This window comes from Peromyscus californicus, unplaced genomic scaffold (genome assembly GCF_007827085.1).
Source record: "Peromyscus californicus insignis strain IS unplaced genomic scaffold, ASM782708v3 Scaffold_13__1_contigs__length_99412109, whole genome shotgun sequence".
NCBI lineage: Eukaryota > Metazoa > Chordata > Mammalia > Rodentia > Cricetidae > Peromyscus > Peromyscus californicus.
Window position 1 is genome coordinate 61,209,052 of NW_026294424.1, and position 20,497 is coordinate 61,229,548.

A 20,497-nucleotide genomic window follows, 5' to 3' on the forward strand; every position below is an offset into this window, starting at 1 on the left:
GCCTCCTGCTGTGCCCTCTCGTTCTCCACTTGATGAAGGAGACAAGCCCAGGGCTCCAGAGGTTGGGAAGGGCTCAAGGAGGAGGCCCATTAGGGGACAGGCTTTCTTGTGTCCAGATTCCACTTGGGTGACCCTGAGGAGAGAGACCGCGGGCTCTTATCCAGGGCCACAATGCCCCATTTACAAGCTGCAATTAGTCTCAAACAAAATTTGTGCAATACACCACTAACTGTCAGCTCAAGAGGTTGAAAGTTCAGTCCTGGGGAGGTCAGGGTGCCTTCCAAGGGGCTGATGGTTTTGCCCACAGCTTCCCCTCCCCCACCACAGTGGGGACCCAGCGGAGGGAAGAGAGCACATTCCAGATTGGACCGATCATGAAGCCCAGTGATCAGTGCTCACGGTTCTGAGGCAGCTGGTACAGCGGGAAGATGCACCCTTCACATAGTGGCCTTTCTATCACAGAATAGTGACTTAGTTGATACTAGATGTAGCCATCAGAAAAGAATAAGGCAAGCAAAGTCTGTTGATTATTGGGATTGATCTGCTATCTGGACACTCAACCAGTTTGCCTTGCATGTTCCAAACAGAATTTTTTTTTTAAGCCAGAAGGGTCTAAAAACATGAACAGTTCTTTGCCAAATCAAAACGTGCAACTAGTTCTTTTGAAAGGACAACAAAGAGCCTATTTCGTCTTTAAACACCAGAGCCAGAAACAGGAAAAGGCTGCAATTAACTAAGTGATGAACAGTGGGGAGTTCTTCGATGGTGGGATGGTCATTAGGAAGACAGGCATGCATTAACTCTACCTAGGGCAGTGTGTGGGGGGTGGGGGGGTGGACCACGCTCTTTCCATTGTGATACTGCATTTTAACTTCCCATTTTATCTCCCTGCTCCCCCGAGGTTCTCTGCCTGTCCCTGTGAACTGTGAGGAATCTCCTCTTCCTTCCCCTACACCCTGATATAAGAATGCTGCAGCTACATTGCACTCCAGAGGAATGGAGAGCATGTCCATTTAGAGGCAGGGTGTGGACTGTCTATTTATTTACTTATTTGCTGTGATGGGCGTGCCACAGTTGCCAATGACATGACGCGGAATCCCTTAGAAGAAAGTAAACTTGGCAATTACATTTACCTGGAGAGGAAAGACATCCACATCATGTGTTTTCATCCACAGCACCCAACCACTAACACTGGCTCAATCAAAGCCAGAGGAAGACTGATGGGTCTTGCAAACCTCCCGTCAGCACTAAAGCTGATATACCCACTAAACCCATTCAGAAAGGCACTCGGTGGAAGACGGACCATGACCCTAGGCTGGAGGCTGGACTGGCCACTCCATCCCTGGCCTGCCTGTAGGACCCATGCAACATCGAGGCCCCACAGTTATGTACACCTCTTCCAGGCTCCCAGACAGACCAAGCTCAGATTTCCAAATGTAAGACTAGTAGTGGCAGCAGATACAGTGTGACACCCAGGCCCCAGGAGAGAGCATCATTCCTTCCCTCCCCGCCCTGGCAATCACCAAAAGCCACATGGCGTCGAACACTGCTCTCACTCAGAGGGACTTACTCGGGCCTCTCCTCCCAATATATGCTCTTAGAAACAGCCTTCCCTCTTCTCTTCCCATCACCTTCCTTCTTACGCCCACCTCAGTTCTCCACCCCAACTCAGCCCCAGCAACGTAGCAGTGACTGTGCGCAGTGGGCAGAGATCGTGGGCCAGATCCTAACGCTCCATGATGAATTAATGAGATACCTCCCGTCACCTGTGGGTAATTTTTTTCTAATTAAGTTAATTGGATTTTTTTATTATAAAAGGAGTGCATGCTCATTATTAAAACATTTGAAAAACAGAAAAGTGGGAAGTTGGAAGGAAAAAAAATAAAGCCTACAGGTGGGTAATTACAGTCCCAGAATTATTAGTCATTTTGACTGGGCTCTGGGTGATTTACGAATTAACTTTCTACAGTCAACTACCGGTCTATTTCTAGTTCACCTCCCTGAGTCTCCCCTAAGTCAACGCCAGAGCTATGTACCACTGCTCCCTTGGAGAGGGCAAATCTTCTCTTCCTGAACCTCAGGTCCCCTTAAAACTTCAAGGTAGAAGTGTGCTTCTCAGAATTGACTGATACACAAGCTGGCATATGCATTCAGTCTGATTTCTCCAGGTTAGGACAAGTCCCTGTCATCTACTTCCATAAGAGGTCAGGAACTCATTCTCCCCCCTCCTCCCCGCCACAAACACACAGCCAAAGGTCTTTAATTTCTCTGAAATACGATGTTTTGTAGAATATCATGTCTGTTTGAATTGATAACGGATCTCTTTATGTCTCTCTGTAGAGTACACACATTTATTTTCTGTATTGTTTGTTTATTTAGTGCTGGGGACTGACCCCAAGATCTCATTTATGCTAAGCATCCCTACCACACTGAGCTGCCCAACCCCTAACCCCCAGACCTGCACATGTCTACAGGAAGAGAGGGAGTGAATCATGAAGCAATCACCAGGCAAGATTTTGGCTCAGGAACAGATGTCAAACAAGCGTCAACCTGACTTGCCTTAACTCAGTGAGGAAACAGGAGATGGCCTCGGCAAAGCAGTGTCACAAAAGTGAAGTCCCCACCGCCATGGACCTGCTCACCTTATCACTTGCTATGAACCCCAGGCAAGAAAACAGGGGTGCTGGCTTCTCTTAGTACTGAGAAGTGAATTGAAAAGCATCATTGAATTCTGAGGAGAGGGGATAACAGGCCAGCAGACAAGAGGGAAACAAAGAACCTTTGAAGGGTAGTTGCCTGAATTCCAGATAAGCAGAAATTTGGTATCATCCTCTGCATCCCATTGGCTTCGGATACGTTACTATGTTTCACTGAAATATATAGTATATAGTGTATAGTACATATATATGTGTGTGTGTGTGTGTGTGTTCTGTATATCAAGTCACAAATTTTTGACCCACTTTAGAAATAACTTCTTAAAACCTTTCAGTGGAGTATTTAAGTTATCTGGTTAACCCAGTTACTAGAATGAATTCAAGGCCGCGCTGATAATTACTGTGACTGTCCAAGAGCCCTCAGGGCCCATAGCTTCTAGGCCGCATGAGGGCGTGGCTTGGTTAACTGTGTCCAGTAACGCTGAACCAATGCTTTAACACAGCTAGCACAGTCAAGAGGCCGCAAACAGTGTTTTTGTCAAATACATGTCCAAACCTCTGTGGCAAGTCCAGGGCAGAGAGCAGGGTGGGCCCCAGGAGACTTCTTTGGCACACTGAGCATAGCTTATAAACTAACACTTGGTTTCCGGAGAGTCAAAGGTAACTGCAGACGCCATTGTTTGCCCACACTCCCACCACAAGCCATCTTCCATTCTTTTTAGACAGAATCTCACTAGCCCTGGCTGTCCTGGAACTCTCTCTGTAGACCAGGCTGGCTTTGACCTCAGAGACCAGTCGGCCTCTGCCTCTTGAGTGTTGAAATCAAAGTTATGTAACACTGCACTTGGAAAAAACGGAGGCACCATCCTAATCAGGAAAAATGTCCCAGAGTATGAAGCCATGGTTCTTTCTCCTTTGTAGCCAGTAGAGTCATATTAGAATATTTTTATTTATTATTATTAATTATTATTATTAATAAAATATTATTAATATTTTATTAGAATATTTAGAAGCATCTTGAAAAACAGAATAAAGTCTATGTACCATAGTTAGTTGAAGTAATCAGTGGTTTACTTCACACAATGAATAACGACTCAAACACAATGAAGTGTGTTTATTAAAGAAATGGGTGCCGGGCGGTGGTGGCGCACGCCTTTAATCCCAGCACTCGGGAGGCAGAGGCAGGCGGATCTCTGTGAGTTCGAGGCCAGCCTGGGCTACCAAGTGAGTCCCAGGAAAGGCGCAAAGCTACAGAGAAACCCTGTCTCGAAAAACCAAAAAAAAAAAAAAAAAAAAAAAAAAGAAATGGGTGAATGAGTGGTCCTTGTTTACCAGTCACTTGGGGACTCACACTGATGGAGTGGCTTCTCTGTCTAGCTACTAAAAGGGAGAGGGATACCCAGATCTCCTCTCATCTTCCCGCTCCCATCTGTACATTCAACCAACCAGGCATCAAACAAATCTGAAAAGGTTGCATCTGTCCTGTCTGTATATATGGTGTTTTCTCTGTCACTCCGTAAATGATACAGTGGAATAGCTACTTACAGAGCACTTGTGTTAAGCCTATAAATAGAGCTGGGTATGGTGAGACTTGCCTGTAATCTCAACACATGGGCAGCTGGGACAGGGAGATCCCAAGTTCAAGGCCAGCTAGGGCTACATAATGAATCCTTGTCTCAAAATTTTAAAAATAAAAGCTGGAGAAATGACTCAGCAGTTAAAAGTACTGGCTACTCTTCCAGAAGACCAGGGCTCGATTCCCAGCAACTACGTGGCAGCTTATAACCTCCTGTAACTCCAGACTCAGGGGATCTGACACCCTCTTCTAGCCTCCTCAAGGCACACACATGACACACAGACATATGTGTGGACAAAAGACCCATACACATAAAATAAATAAAATTCATAATAATGCTATTATTATAATAAGTTGGCTGTCAGTCAGCAATAATGGGGATGCTGCCATGTGTTAGTTATTTCTCTTCTCTTGCTGCCTTGACCATCTCTTCATGTTTAACGGTTGGAAGGGAAGCCTGAGGAAGGGTTCTTTACCGTAAACTTGGTTGAGTTGAATCTAGCTTGTTAGCTTGGCCTTTCTTTCCCTGGATTCTGCATCACCCCCTAGGTTTGAAACGTTCTCTCTGGTTGCCTTTGAACAAGCTGTCTACCACTGTGACAGTCCCAAACCTCGAAAGCTATTGCAAAGTTATGTCATTTCTTCTGAGATTATTATATTTTTTTTGGTCTTTTGTTCCCCCCTCCACTAACTGTATTTTCAAATAGCCTAATTTTAAGGTCACTAGTTCTTTTCTCCTTTTGATTTCTCTTTCTGTGGCTGTGGATGACTTCTATTACATCCTTAACTCTGCTTAGAGTGTTTCCCTGATCAGAGACCTCTGCTTAGTTTTAAATTTCTCTCTCTCTCTCTCTCTCTCTCTCTCTCTCTCTCTCTCTCTCTCTCTCTCTCTCTCTCTGTGTGTGTGTGTGTGTGTGTGTGTGTGTGTGTGTGTGTGCGTGTGTGTGTACATGTACACACATGTACACACACATGCATACACACTACTAAAGATCAAAACAAGTAAATGTTAGACAAACATTTAATCACAGAACTACATCTCTAGCCCTACCTGATATTTTAATTGTTTGAATCTCTCTGTTAGGTTGTCCGTTAAGAGTATGGGATTACACCTCTGTGTTGTCTTGAAACCCATTGCGTGGTTAAAGCAACTGATTTTATCTCCATCTAAGAGTTCGGTCACAACTACTACTATCTGGTTGGTTCTGGGTACTGTAATTTGACCATTAGGTGAGGTTGTGTCCTCTGAAACCATGCTTGGCTGGTGTACAACATCATCTGGGCATTGAATAACTAGAAAGCTCAAAGCTTCCTCCAAGAAGGTCACAACTAGGCTCCTTGGCAAATGCCTAAACTTCCCCAAATGGCAGCACCAATCTGGGGCTGAGTATTCAAACATCTGAGCCTATAGCAGACATCCTCATTGAAACCACTGCAACCATCAAAGAAAAGTAAAAAGCCAGGAAATAAGGAAGAGTCTCCATGTGTGGTTTGCCTGAAAGGTGATGCTGGCCAACACTGACATCTGATGCCAGGGCTCCTGTACACTGCCTGCCCTGAAGCTGTTCCATGTCTCTGCCTATAGGCAGGCCTGGGATGAGGGCCATTAGGATCTGCCCAGTGTTAGGCTCTGACGAGCCCCGCTGTGAGTTCCAAGGCAAAGCCTTATGCTGTATTAACCCCTTGTCTTGTTACTGCAACAAAATACCCAACAAACGTGATTTGGAAAGCAAAGGTTGATTTTGATTCACAGTTTGATGGTGCAATATCATGGCAGGGAAATTATCCCAGGAGCTTGAGGCAGCTGGTCACATTGTGTCCACAGTTGGGAAGCAAATAGCAATGAATGCTGCTATTAACTCTACCTTATGCAGTCCTGGACCCTAGTTCATGGGATAATGCAGGCCCACTTTTAGGGTAGGTTTTCTCCTTCAGTTAATCTGTTCTGGCCCCACAGACTCACCCAGAGCTATATCTCCTAGTTAATTCCAAGTCCTATCAAGTTGACAATCAAGATTAAGTATCACAGTATCCTAGAAAGAGTGCAGGTTTCATGGACTGAGGGACCATATGTTATCTGCATATGACAGGGCTTGTAAGAGGAACAGTGTGTGTGTGTGTGTGTGTGTGTGTGTGTGTGTGTGTGTGTGTGTGTGTGTGTACTAGTAAAGACATGAATAATGCCTTTAATTAGCACCTAGGAGGCAGAGGAAGAGCCAGAGCCAGGAGAATTGCTGTGAATGTGAGGCCAGCTTGATCTACATAGTGAGTTCTAATCCAGCCAGGCAGCCAGGACTACAGAAAGAGATCCTGTCTCAAAAAAAAAAGGACAAGGAGTCCATTGGATTGGCTTACACGATCGAGTCTAGGCATTCCTGCAATGGCCATTTGCACAGCAGAGTGGCTGAGAAGTCAGTAGCTATTCAGCCTATGAAGCTGGGGGCCTCAGAGTCCCAGTCTTGTCCTGAAGGCCTGCAGGATTCCAGGAGCCGCTGGTCTCCAGTCTGTGTTGGAAACCTGAAGAAGCTGGAGTCTGATGTCCATGGAGGATGGCAGCAGCGGGTGGCAGCAGGGGCACCTGGTGTCCTTGCTCAGAAAGAAGCAAAGGCAGGTAGGCAAGTAACAATCCTTTTTCCTCGAATATCTTTCTATTTGAGCCCCCCAGAGGAAGGTCCCGCTCACAGTGAGAGAGGTTTTCTCCTTCAGTTAATCTGTTCTGGCCCCACAGACTCACCCAGAGCTATATCTCTTAGTTAATTCCAAGTCCTATCAAGTTGACAATCAAGATTAAGTATCACAGTATCCTAGAAAGAGTGCAGGTTTCGTGGACTGAGGAACCATGGTTTGGAATCCTGAACCTGTCTCTTAGGAGTCATGTGAACTTAGGTTGAAATAAAGCTTGATTTCTTCCTCTGTAACACCTAACTTACTATGCTATTCTGTTCGTTATTTCTGCTACTGCACCAGCTAAAGTATAGTCTTAGGATTTTAAGGGTGAATGAAAACCATGTTATAAAAGATCCGGAGCAGAGCCAGTATTAGCCAATGCTCTTTCACTTCCCACTACAGCAATGGCCTCGCTGCCCCGTGCCCTCCCTGTGCTAGGTCTTGTGCAAGGATGGAGGGTTTCCTGCAACACAGGACTCTCGGCACTAACGCCAGGGTAGTTTGAGCAAACACGTATTGTTGACCACTCTAGAGCCATGCCATGTGGCCAAAACCCAGGAAAGACAACTGCTGACATATTTCCTTCAGCTTCAGAGTCAGCAGATCATTTCTTGTTCCATCCAAGTCTGATGGGAGCAAGGAGAGTGGGAGCCAACCATTTCTTGAGCTACGCGACTCAAGTCCCCAGTTAACTGGACTCAGTTAAGCCAGATGTGCTAACTCACTGGACACCTTGTAAAAACCGCCTGAAATAGAATCTGCTCTTGTCCTCATCGTATCAGCCAGAAAAGCAAGCCACAGAGCAAGTGACTATGCATAGGTGGAGAAGTCAGGATTCTGGCTCCTCTGGATTCTAGAGATAACCCTCTAATCCAGTGGTTCTCAACCTTCCTAATGCTGCAGCCCTTTAAAACAGTTCCTCATGCCGTGGTGACCCCCAACCATAAAACTACATCATTGCTACTTAATAACTGTAATTTTCTACTGTGTTGAATCATAATGTAATATCTGATATGCAGAATATCTGAAATGTGACACATACCCCCCAAGGAGTCACAACCCACAGGTTGAGTACATTGCTCTAATTTATGTTGTCCTGCCTCTCTTTATACAACCTCTTCATAAGCAAACACATCTCCCCCCGGGACAGAAATACAAAATAGCTTCTAGTTTCAGGGGGCTGAGAGACCCTGTCATGGGCACTGGATTCCACGGTGTGTTTTATGAACATTTCTTCCTGTAAAAATAATACAATATCAAACTACTGCTAGCTTTGTCTTTGCTTCAAGCCTCCGTCAAATCTAAATAAATAGAAGTGACCACATTCTCTGAAGATCAGTTTTATTGTTACAATGTTCAGTGATACGTTTAACTCCTGAAGAGTTGGTCAAGTTGAACAACTTCTGGGAGCTTTCCTGGGGCTGTTGCATATTGTGTCCAACTGTTTCTACTTACCTGTTTCAGACAAGTATAAAGCTCTTGTGTGGCCAAGTATAAAGTACATAGTGTTTTCGGGCCTCAGTTCCCCTAATGGCCTTACTGAATGACTTCTGAGGTCCCTTCCAGCTCTAAAATCACTCCACATGAGGAATCACGACTCTGAGACACTACAGATTTCCTGAACCATACAAAAAGTTTTTTATTTTGTTCACAAAAATGTTTCCTCTGGCCAAAGATTTTGTTTGTTTGTTTGTTTGTTTTTTGAGACTAGTGAGTTGAAGGCTACTCTTGGGGGGAGAAAAGAAGAAAAGTGCAATACTAAACTTGCTAAATATACTTGAAAATGGATTGGAAAGTGTTCTTTTTCTTAAAGAGGGAGATGTGATAGGTGTTTGCTGCATTGAGGATGTACAATATTGCCTTCTAATAAGAAATGACTGAAGTAAACAGTAAGCAGGCAGCTTAGAAGACATAGCCAACATTCCTTAAGATGTGTTACTCAGAGACAGTCAGCTGGTAAGCCACCAGGAAAACTAAAAGGAGGGTGGAATAGAAGATGAAGTAGGTGAAATAAATAAAGATAGTATTTACAGACAAATCATGAAGATCAAGCCATTGGGAGGAACCAGACCACCTCCGTCCAGGCAGCCTCCAACTCTGGAGTCCCTGCTCAGTCGCCCACCGTGACTTCTTGCCCTGATTCCGTACATCCTCGCTTCAGAGCTACAGCTGGCACCCAGAGCTGCTGGGTAGCTGTTAGGGGAGCAGGGGCTGTGGTCTGGTATACCCCTTCTTCCTCAACACCGCATCCCTCCAGCAGACTTAGGCCAGCATTTGTGTTGACTGCCAGCATCTCCCAAGGACTGAACCTCCTGGTTCCATGGTCTTGATAAGCACTCCAGCAGGAGAGGAAGCTGATACAGAGAGGAGAGAATGAGTCAGAGAGGAGGCGTGTGTGGAGATGATGCAGGACATTGCTCAGTGCTGTGCAGATGACTAACCTGCCCCCACACTGTCTCCTCTCCCACATATGTAAATAGTCTCCTTTCTTCCTGCGTGTTTTAAATTTGTTTAATAAGGCAGATGACTTAAACACTCTCCTGCGAACTGTCCTGCTGTGTGACCCTGGAATAGTCTGTCCAGTAGGATACTTGGAGGTCACACTGACTCACAGCAGTTCCCTCCACCACGGGATCGTCTTCTGCCTCAGTTCCACACTGACTTCATCTTGGTGCTGGTACTGGAGCAGTTCCTAAGACAGCCAACCTCCGTTCTATTAAAAACAACGGGAAGCTGTGTGGTTCTTTTTTTTTTTTTTTAAAGCACTGTCCTCCTGAAAAAGATTGAAATGTTGCTAAGTGGATGAGAGGGAATTATAAAAAGCTTTCTGGGGCCAGTATGAAGTAATACAAGGAGACCTGAGGTGCCAGTCTGTCACTCACTGGGCTCTGACTCCCTCTTTTGGACTCTAATTGTGCCAGGAGAGGTAGCATTTAGGAGACTCTAATTGTCTCTGGTGTTCCATGCTACACTGAGCTTACGTCTTACAATCTGTAGGGCTGCTCGGGCTTCTATTTAAAAAAAAAAAAAAGTAATAGGGAAAGGAAGTAATTCTGACATCAATTTTCTGCTTGGCCTCAATAAGACCATGTGTTTCCTTCCTTCCTTTGTCATGCTCACAAGATCAAGAAATGCTTGGTGCCATAGTCTGCCCACATAGGTCTAAAAATAGACTTCTCTCCGGTGACTTGCAGCCAGGCCTGTCTCTTGCTGTTAAGAACATTTTCTGCAAACGAAAACAAAATTCCTAACACCGGGGTCATTCCTCCTTCTTACAGGCATTTTTGCACAGAAGCGGGTCATCACGGGCAGACTGTGCCAGCCCGTCAGGAGGAAGAATGGTGGAAACACTGGTAACTCAGGGAGACGGAGACTGCCCATTCGCCCATCTCACACCTCCACCTCCTTCGGAGCCAACTAGAACGTCCTACTTCTGCATGTCCAAGACATTGGTCAGTAGTCACGTGTCACAGCTGAGTCGCTGAAATGTAGCAAGTACCACTGAATTTCACATTTTAATTTATCTACATTTTAATGGCTATATATGATTATATCTACGATATTGGACAGTGCGGGGCCAGAACAAAGGCTGATCTTTGGAGTCAAACAAACCTGAGCTTGAATCCTGGCTCTGTTGTTCACTAGCTGTTTGACCTTTGACAAGCCACCCATCTCCAGAAGCCTCAGTTTCCCCATGTAGAAGTAGGAATAATGATCCCTTACTCGTCAAATTGTTGTGTGGAGTCAATCAGCTAATGTTTCACTCTCCTTACACTAGGGAGGCTGTGTCCCCAGGCTCCCAGTGGATGCCTGAGTGTTTGGATAGTACCAAATGTATAAGTTTTTCTATGTGTAAGTTTAATTAATAAGTGAGACACAGTAAGATCAGCTGCAGTTAACAATAGAATGGAATGGTTTTGACAACATACTGTAGTAACAGCTCTGAATATAGCCTCTATCTGAACTACATTGTTCTACTGCATTGTTCTCACGATGTCTGAGTGATGGAATGAAGCCAGGTGAGTGATGGAGCACTTTACACACACTCTTGGGGTAGCTTTTGCATGTCTCACAATTGGGAGAGTTCTTATTATAGATCTTAGTAAGTTCTGCATGCAGCAAATCTTTTCTTTCCTTAGCAAGTGGGAATCTTTCACCTTTTTGGCTTCAAGGAAAGCATCTGCAGCTTCTCTCTAACGTGTTCTCGTACTACCACTGTTTGTGGGCTCTGATGCGGTTACTAAATAAAATGAAGGGTGCTAGAACACAAGCTCTGCGGTATCATGACAGGCCATCCTGTAATTAAGATGGCTTTAACACGAGTATTGGGCAGGTGAAAAGAGTGTTGAGATATACTGTGAAGACAATTCCCATCCTCGGCGGGACACAGCATTCACCAGAAGTGGGTTTTTTTTTGCTCAGAACTGCACACAATTTTAGATGAATAAATTGTTTACTTCTAGAATTTTCTTTTTTGTTTCTTTCTTTCTTTTTTTTTTTTTTTTCGAGACAGGGTTTCTTTGTGTAACAGCCCCGGCTGTCCTGGAACTCATTTTGTAGACCAGGCTGGCCCCGAACTCACAGAGATCCACCTGTCTCTGCCTCCCGACTATAGGCATGTGCCACCACCACCTGGCTAGAACTTTCAACTTAGTATTTTCAGATATAGTTGACCATGGCTAACTGAAACCTCGGGGATGAAGCTGCAGCTGATAGGACCCACCACTCATAAAAAGCTCTTGGTACCTTGCTACCAGACATCCCTAGCTTCCTCTTGATCAGATGTGAAATAAATGTTGATTCAACTCCTTTCCTGTAATGACACTTCTTCAGTAAGGATAACACTTTGTCCACCAGTGTTTAGAACACTGGTTCTACACCTCAGGTGACTGTGTCCCCCTACTTCACAGGACGTGGCAATGTGCCACAGTGGAAATATCTTAGGCTGCTATAAATGGGAGACACCAGGCGTTTTGCTAGACATCTCCCAGTGTGCATGACTGCCTTCCTCCACTCCAAACAATGAGTTACCTGTCCAAAACATCAACCATGCCAACTTAAAAAAATTTTAAGTGGAAAATCGATCAGAGACCACTGAGATGCTGCCATTTAAAGATCTTACCGTCTTGTCCCTTGGTTACATGCCCCAAGATTCTCTCCAGCATGGCCACCATTCTCCAAATCTCTACTTTCACCAATGACCCCAAGAAGCATGACAAGTTGTGTAAGGTATATGCGGACGACTCTTGGTCACAGAGGCAGATCCATTTCAAGGAATACAATGTGTCTCCACACTTCATTCCTTCATGGATTGCCTCCTCACTCCGTAATGCTTGTAAACGTGATCTCCACAACCACCATGTGCTACAGAGTCCTTCCCTGGCCATCCACCCAAACAGCCCAAACTCTGTCGTTCCCCAGCCCCCCATTCTGCCACCAGTGCCCCTGACACCACACTCCATGTTTATTTACTCAGAACGGCGGGTCCTCAGAAGGGCTTTAATTGTCTTCATTAGTGTACCCCAAGGCCCAGAACTGTGCCCCAAGGCCCAGAACTATGCCAGGCATATAGCTGCCATTCAGGAAATATTTACTGAATACATTTAAAGAGACATTTCTATCCCAGATCCAGTAACACTCATATTTCAAGTAACACTCAGTGTGATGATTTTCTTAAGTGTAAGAAATGTTTATAAATCTCTAGGTGTCCTAAGCAATAGGATTTAACATTTGCCAGTTAATAACATATACATGCACTTGAATTTAGGGAATATTAACAAAAAGAACAAAGAACTATCTTTACTGCAGCAAAACGACGCTCTTCTTTTGTTCTAAAATACCAAATGTTCTCTTAGAATTATTTCTCCTAATGTCTCAGTTTTAAGGAACTGTGCATCAAAATTTGGACAATTTTCTTGAAATTCGTTTTGAAACAGTCCAATGCACTTTTTAAATGAATCATTTTAGAGACTGCTTCCTTGGTGGAGGAAACACTGCCAGACAGACAGGATCTCCTCCCAGTAAGGAAAGGCTCATGGGAGGGAGGGAAGGAGGGAGGAGGCATCTTATTCCCTTGGGGCTTCTAACACAGCCCAGGACTGCAGGCACCAACAGGCCCACCAGTGTCTTTTCCTCCGCCGGCTGCTCTTTCTCCCGGATCCTGAAGACCTCTTTCAGGGCATATGGTCTTTCAGAGATGCATGTGATAGCACGAAGCTTGGCCCTGCTTCACCCATTTATCCATTCACAGACAGAGGCGGCTGAGTGCCTGAGCCTTAGGCCCTCAGCTGGTAAACTTTGGTTCGGACCGACCCACCCTTCACCTGCACTGGGAGAGCGGTCCGTGGCCCACAAAGACATTTTTCTCTGGGTCTGACTTGACTGTTTCTTCTGTCCCACCCGCTTTATCTCTGTTTCTCAGCAGCGTTGGCTGAAGAGAAGTGAACTAAAATCAATCTTTTTTTTCTTTATTACCAAGGCAGCAGTCAGCCAAAATGCAAAACTCTTTCTGCAGACAGACCACCTTTGGGTCTGTTCCACTGCTAGAAATTGAGTTTTATAGTCCTTAAAGCTGTCCTATTCACCTCCTGGGACAACCTCAATGTCCGCTCAAGGTTAATTAATCACTTACAATTATTGGACTGATTACATGTTATATATATATACATATAATATATGTATATATATATATGAGATTCTTTTTTTTAAAGGTTTATTTATTTATTATGTGTACAGAAGAGGGTGCCAGATCTCATCACAGATGGTTATGAGCCACTATGTGGGTGCTGGGATTTGAACTCAGGACCTCTGGAAGAGCAGTCGGTGCTCTTAACCTCTGAGCCATATCTCCAGCCCCGGAAGATATTCTTGATTATCCTAATAGCAGAGATCAGAGTATATCTTCTTCTGACCTAGAAGCTAAACGCACATTATTTTTTTGAGTTTTATTATTAAGGTGCTTGGTACTTTTCAGAGCTAAGACAGAGGATGGTAAGCTTTGCATGGGCAGGGGCCAGTGCTGTCTTCATCACAGGGTGAGCTCTCCAGCTACGTTTAAAGGGTGGTTCTTCCCGGACTGAAAGCCAGGTGTCCTGGCTTCTAATGCTGCCTCATTTACAGTCTGGGCTGGCACTATTCCAGAGAAATAAATTGTTCTCATGCAGCAGCTAAATTTTTCTAAGTAGTCTCACTTTGTTTTTATTTTGCTTTTTTGCGGTGGTTGTCGTTGTTGTTGCTTCAGGCGATCTCCTATGGTCCAGGTTGATCCTCAAAGTTGGTGTGTGACTGAGGATGACCTTGAACTCCTGCTCCTCCTGCTTCTACCTTCTGTGTGCTGGGATTACAGGTGTACATGGCCACCTCCAGTTTATGTGGTGTGGGAATCAAACCCAGACTTGGTGCATGCTAGGCAAGCATTCTACCAGCTGAACTACATCCCCAGCCATTGCCACGCTCTTTAAAGTAAAAATGAAACAGTAAAAACATTGTAACGATGTTATTTTACTTAGCGGATGCCAAACCCGCTCTTCATGCAAGCTTCTCATCCTGCAATCATACAGGAAAGTACTAATAACGTTTTCATGCCCTTTTCTTCAGGCAAGTCTTTGAAATTCAAGGTCTATTTTATAGTTTCTTTGTATCTCAATGTGGCCTAGCCACATTTGGAAAAATGGGCTTTATTTCTTAGGGTGGTTTTTGGTTTTTAGTACAATTAATCAGAAAGTACACAGACTTCTCATGCACCCCTCCCCCTCCTCACATGCACGGCACTCCTTCTGTCAACACTGCAGGAGCACCTCTGCTACAATCATGGGCTGCATGGCTTCAAGTGTTCCTCAGCCAGTTTGCACCCGGCCCCCTCCTGGTGGTGCACAGTCTACGGGTTTTGACAAATACACAGGGATACGTACCTATCGTTATAACCACCAGGCTAGTTTTACAACGCTAAAACCGCTTTACACTCTATCTGTTCATCCATCTCTCCCTCTAACCCTGACCACTGTTAATCCTTTCATCTTCATGGTTTTGCTTCTTCCAGACCTCCATATCCTTGGAATCAAAGATGAAACCTCTTCAAGTTGTCTTTTTTTTTTTCACTTAGAAATACACATTTAAAATTCTTCCAAAATGTCCGTGGTGTCGGGTGACAAAACTTCTCCTGCGGAGATGCAACACATGTGCCTACTCACCCCAGACAGGCGGCCCACCACAGACCAAAATCCAACCTAGCGAGCAATGACTTTCATCGGGGTTACTTACAGGAACATGGGTGAGGGGTCACTCACAGGAGCTGAAATGACTCCAAGACAGCTGGGCCACCAAAGCCCACCCCAGCGTGGGTGACAGTGCACAAAAGCTGGGAACCTGGAGTACACTGCACAGCCTGCACACAGCTCCACAGGATGGAGAGTGTCCCTTTCAGGTGATCCAGTTGGTCAAAACCTCCTCCAGGAAGATGGCATGTTTCTGCTTCTACCAGGCAGCTGGTCTGGTCCCAGAGTCTTCTTTGCAGCTAAGCTTGTCTGAGCATCACTTCAGCTCAGCTTCAGTTCCTCTGAGAGGGGCTTTCAGCTTTCATTGCTTACTCACTCTGGCAGGGAGGGGCCTAGTGAATCTGGTCAGTTTTAGGGACTTCCTGAAGCTATTTTGAGTTGTTTACATTTGAGATGAGTTGTTTACCTTAGAGTTTAAGGTGTTTCCCTGCAGGATGGGATGTTTCAGTCTTGGAGAAAGCTGTTAGACTACACATAGCTCAATAGTTCACTTCTTTTTAACAGTGTGTAATATCCAAGCATCTGGATAAATCACAATTGAATCCCTTGACCTACCAAAATGCATCATGGTTGCTTCTAAATTTTAAAAACTATGAATATAATCACTGCAAACACTTCTGTGCAGGCTTTTGTGAGGACATGGTTTGCATTGGGGTAAATTCCAAGGAATGCAATTCTAGGTGATGTGACGATATTTTATTTGTGCATCCCAATAAAGCTTATCTGAAGATCAGAGGAAAAAGCCAGCCACTATATTAAACATAGAAGTCAGGCAATGGTAGCACATGCCTTTCATCCTAGCACTCAGGAGGCAGAGATCGATCCAGATCTCTGAGTTCAAGGCCACACTGGGAACAGAGCCAGGCCTGGTGGCATATGCCTTAAATTGCAACACTAGTTAACCATAAAGGTCTGGAGTTCTGTACAGACAGGCAGAAAGTGACAGAGCTAGGCAGGAAGAAGAAGTGATGTAGCTGGGAAGAAGTGATTTAGCTGGGTGGAGAGAGGAAGTGAGACTGAGATTGCAGGGACAGAAAGGCATTTAGGCATGAGTATACAGGAAGTAGGTCTCTTTGGAGGCTGAGATGTTGGTGAGGTAAGGTTGGCTGCGGCTTGTCCTATACCTCTGATCTCTCAGTTTTAAACCCAATATCTGGCTCCGGGTTTTTTATTAATAAGACCGTTTAGTAATTCGACTTACAAGGTGACATGGTAAGAGAATGTTTAATTTGGTGGAAGACACTCCAGCCATTTCCCCCGACCTGTTCCATTTGCATTCCCACCGGCACTGACTGAGGAGTTCCATTGCTTGGCATCCTCGTCAGCATTTTGCTATGCAGTGATATCTTTTTGGAATCTGTATTTTCCCAATAACATGTAATCCATGGTACCTTCTCATACCTTTATCTTCTTTAGTAGGTTGTCTGTTAAGATCTTTGACCCACTTTTTTGGTCAAGCTTTTTGCTTTCTTGTTGTTGTTGAGTCCCGAGATTCCTTTCTACATTTTTGCTTCTTTATCAGGTATGTCTTCGGCAAGTCTTTGCTCCTAGTCTGTGTCTTGTCTTCCCATTTGCTTAATGGGCCAGGCACATTTCTAGCATTCGGTGGTAGCATCAACATCCTAGAAACATTACCCTGGTTACAGGATACAGTTATTCATCCCTGACATGAGGTCTCCAAAAGAAAATGCCAAATCTGTGGTTGGATCCAGGAAGTTGGAGCCCAGAAAAGAAACTCGGGATCATTTAAAGACTTAAAGGTCCTAGAAACAAAATGCTAGCTGAAGTATGGGTGAGCCACACTACAAAAGAGAAAGCCTTCACCGGCAAAGAAGACGGTCATGAACTGACTTCCGGATAGCCTGCCTACTGGATGTCTCCACTTAAGTAATAAGAAACAATCTCAAGTTCAAATTGTCCCCCAACTCAATTCATAATTTCCTCCTGCCACCCCCATCCTCCCTTCTCATTCATAAACCGGAAATCTAGAAGGCCTCTTCCCTCGGCTCTCAGTGCCTGTCTGGGGCCAAGTCCTGCTGATTCTATACCCTCAACTGCTCTTGCAGAGTCTGCCCCTATTGTCATCCCCACCTCATCATCTCCCACCTGGATCGCTGCCACGGCACTCGAACTGGCCTCTCCGTCTCCAGTCAGGCCCCGTTCCAACGCGTTCAGCACACTGATGTCACGGCGATCACTTAAAAGGTAAATCTGATCATGTCACTCCTCTGACTTGAAATCCTTCAATGACTCACCATTACATTCATAACAGGGTCTAACTTCAACATGGCATTCAGGGCTTCTTCTCTTCCCTCCCTAGATGCAAGCACACCCCCCCCCCCCTGAGCCCCAGGCTGCAGCTATATCGGCTACCCACCAGTTAGTTCTCCAATTGTTCTTGCTCGCTTGCTCACACTTCCTTGTTTTGAATATCAGCATAAAATTTCTGCTGTTTTCCTCAGCCTTCCCCTTTACACATGCCTTCTTTTGCCCTCTTCCACCTGGCTAGCTCAGCACAGTGTCTCCCAAGCCGAGGCCCCCTCTCTGAGTTTTCCCATCTTCTTTATATCATGACACCATGAACATACTTCTAGGCCTATGTTTTAAGTGTTTTAATCTGCATTCATCTATCTTACCGCAGAGATTGTGAGCTCCCTCTGGTCAGCAATCATATCTACCACTGATGCCTCCCCAGAGCTTGCTCTGTGTTTGGTAGAAGGTGCTGGGTAAATTTTAGGTGATGGACTAAACAACTAAAAAAGTCACCCAGAGCCTTAGAAAGACTGGGTGGGGACAGGATAGTATCACCCAAGGAGAGATTCTGCCGCTAAAATTGATCATTATTTTAGTTTATACTACTGTTAGCATCTAGCCTTTTATTACATGTTTAGCCTAACACCTAGCATGTGAACAGCTTCTCACCTTTGTTGCCTGAAAGGCTACCAGATGGGAAGAGGAAGACTCTGTAGTTGGGCAGATGGGTGGGGAGTCAGTCAGGTGGATGAGTGTGTAGTCGGGAAAAACCAAACAAACACACCAGTGCTTTCTCCAAAATATCAAAGGCCATTTTCCCCCAGGAAAAATAAACCTGTAAGTTTCTTCCTGATTAATAAATCAAGTAGTAAGATGTCGGTGGCACCAGATAAATGGAGTAAAATGCAGGACTAGCACCCAAGGGTCTTTTTAACTTAACCGGGTGGTTCTTTCTTTTTTTTTTCTATTAGAATTAAAGATGAAAGAGGTGATTTCAATTCACACTGAGTTTCCATCGTCTCAGGAGATTTGCAGATTCAGATCTCACCTATTGTTTTTTAGCCGCAAGCAAATTAGGACTCCGTGGTGGGCTGTGTTAGCAGCCACATTCAACATTCAATCTCAGAGTGAAATGTTGTCTTAAGATTTTATGCACTCTATTCTTGCCCCAATTCCAGGGTATAGGAATACAGGTCAGCAAGGTACCAGGGAATTCATCCATGCTTCCACCCTGTCCTCATCATATTAAACAAGCTATGGTTCCCTGGACCCTTAGTGCTATCCCCTGTATTGAGCTGGAAGAATAAAAGGTTACTAGTATGTCCCTTAATCAAACACAAACTCTTTTCAAAGAGATAGTATGGTTTCATAAAAATAAATGTTGCTAAGCAACTAATCATGAAGGTTTACTGAATGTGTTCCTAACAAAGCTCCTGAAATTCAGGGAGGGAGAGGCATAAGGTCTCCATCAGTTGGGTTAGCTCACCAAATCTCTCTGAAAGAGAGAATAAAAGTCCCTGTAGGCAGTGTAGGGCATGACTACTTTGAACACTCCAGGACGAGATGATTCCAGGCAAGAGGAGTCATGGGGAGGCCTTATGTCTGTCAAGGAAGCTCAGGCCAGGGGCTTTTAAGTGAAGGAGCCCGCAACAGGAAAGAAGAGTATTCCAGCTTTCCCTGTCATCATAATTCAAGGAAGAAACGCTGCTCCCCCAAGCAGAGGCAGTCCACCTATTTGTGGTCTGGTGGCTATCGTGCCAAGAACAACTTAATTTGGGACTCAGGCTAGTGAGCTCATGCTTGGCTAACCTTCCTCTAGCCTGATCCCAGGGGAGGAAGCTCTCTGGAAGAGTGTTGGGAAATGAAGTTCCTCTTCTCTGGATGTTTTAACCCATGCTTTTCATTCCCTCCGCCCCTGCCTGGTCTACAGTAGAAGGGAAAGATTAGCCCCTTGAGTTTCCTCACGTGTTCATCTGTTCTCTCTCTATTCATCCGAGCAGCTACTTTTCATTCTAGACTCTGCTAAGGGACTGGTGAGTCGATGATGGAACAGCTGTGTTGAAAGCAGTTTCAAGATGTATGTAATATGGAGATTGCTATTCAGAGGAGTCAGGGGAGACTAAAGAAATAACCCCCAAACTGGGATCTGCAGGACAAGAGGATGAGTCAGGGTCAGCACGTGGGAACATAGGTAAGGAACAGATCATTGAGCCATCTTGTGAGAGGAGAGAGCAATTCGTTTGAGGAGCCGAGAGAAGTCCCATGAGACACAGACAGAGGGAGATATGTGAGGAGTGGAGGGTTAGGTTGGGAGGAAGACATGGCCTGACCAAGCAAGACTGGGAATCCTTGTCAAGGTTTGTGGCTGTTAAAACAAAAATGATGGGGCTGGAGAGATGGCTCAGAGGTTAAGAGCACTGACTGCTCTTCCAGAGGTCCTGAGTTCGATTCCCAGCACCCACGTGGTGGCTCACAACCGTCTACAATGAGATCTGGTGCCCTCTTCTGGACTGTAGACAGAACACTGTATACATAATAAATAAATAAATAAATTAGGGGAAAAAAAGTTTACAGCCAGGAGGTGGTGGTGCACATGTTTAGTCCCAGCACTCGGGAGGCAGAGGAAGGTGGATCTCTGTGAGTTCAAGGTTCAAGGCCAGCCTGGTCTACAGAGTGAGTTCCAGGACAGCCAGGGCTACACAGGGAAACCCTGTCTCAGAAAACCAAAATAAACAAACAAATAAATAAATCCCAAGAGTTTAAATAAATAAATAAATAAGCATTCTGGCGGGGGACAGGGAGAATGATTGGACGCCATCATGTGAGTGACCTAGATGTTTGTCCTGTCGTTTCTGGCCAGGACATGAGCTAAGATAGGTTTTGCTTGCTCTCAGGCATCAGGTTTTGTGATTTAGAAATTTTTTTTAAATTTAAACAATTTTTTTTTCTTCAAATTTGTTAAACACTGTAATACTTTGATGTTACAGCATAGACCTGAAACATTAGTGACTACTTCAGCCCATGGCTCTCTTACAGGTGAGCTTGGTAGCTCCACACAGGCAGAATCAACTCTG